Source organism: Camelina sativa, unplaced genomic scaffold (genome assembly GCF_000633955.1).
Source record: "Camelina sativa cultivar DH55 unplaced genomic scaffold, Cs unpScaffold02824, whole genome shotgun sequence".
NCBI classification, from domain to species: domain Eukaryota; kingdom Viridiplantae; phylum Streptophyta; class Magnoliopsida; order Brassicales; family Brassicaceae; genus Camelina; species Camelina sativa.
In genome coordinates, this window is record NW_010923934.1 from 1 (window position 1) to 1,004 (window position 1,004).

The 1,004-nt window shown below is 37.3% G+C and overlaps 1 long non-coding RNA gene across 1 annotated transcript; it reads left to right on the forward strand.

Annotated features, from left to right (window-relative positions):
* The first annotated feature begins 7 nt into the window (after positions 1-7).
* LOC104774431 lies at positions 8-1,004 on the forward strand. The gene is made up of 3 exons (XR_765340.1): positions 8-300; positions 687-865; positions 968-1,004. It is a non-coding gene; the product is annotated as an uncharacterized LOC104774431 (long non-coding RNA).

Below are 1,004 nucleotides of genomic sequence, written 5' to 3' on the forward strand. Positions count from 1 at the left end.
TAAGAGCATGTGCATCGCACCGTCCTTCGTCCGTCCTTCCTAATTAAAATGTCAAATTTAAATGTAAATCAATAAATTATCAAAGAAACGTATCTACAAGAGGGACGTATATTGCTCGGTCCTTCATAACACGTGGCCGCGTGTGAGAGGTTTGGGTAGGGTGAAGGAAAAAAAATCGAAGTATCGAGATCATTTGTTTTCTCTCCGACTCTCTCTCTTTACGCAGCTTCCTTCAATCATCACCATTTCCGTCGTGCTTCTCTCTCTCGTTCGTCTGCGAAGAAGAAGAATCTGACTCTGGTATAGTCCATATTTCTTCCCTTGATGATATATCTATTGTTTCCTTTTAATTTCGTTTTAGATAGGTGGCGGATTGTGTAGTTTCGATTTATTTTTGTTTTTCATCAGATTCGGATCGATTTCTCATTCTTGATAGTTGGGATCCGTGTGATTAGGATCGGAAAATTTTAGTTTAATTTCGTGTAATTTTAGATTTGATTTCGTAGAGTTGTAATTCTGTGAAAAAATAATCATTTACTTTGGGATAGTTTTGCCAATTTCATTTCGTGTTTCAATATCTGGATTTTGTAGATTAGGGTTCTTGCTGAGGTATGTTTCTTTGTTGCATCGTATAATCTGTATGTTATTTATAAGCTGTGTTGTGTAAATTTGTTTCTATTTCACAGAGTTGTTGTAAGGACATGAATCTCGCGGTGGCTAGTTTTAGTGGCAATTTGGGCGTCTTGTCGCAATGCAGCTCATGTTGTAGTCGTCTTAAGTTTCAGCCTTTTGTAGGAGCTACTTCGAGTCTCAATTTCGGGCAAACAGGAACATCTCGAAAGAAGAAGGATCTGAAGCTTGAAAGGTTTTCATATTGTTTTTATTCATCTTTGTCTTTTGTTAGTTAACCGGTGAGCACTACTATTGCTTCTTTGTCTACTTATTTTGGTTGCTTTTTGAACTTCAGAGTTTTCAGAAAGAGAGAGACTTCAGCTGATGATCCT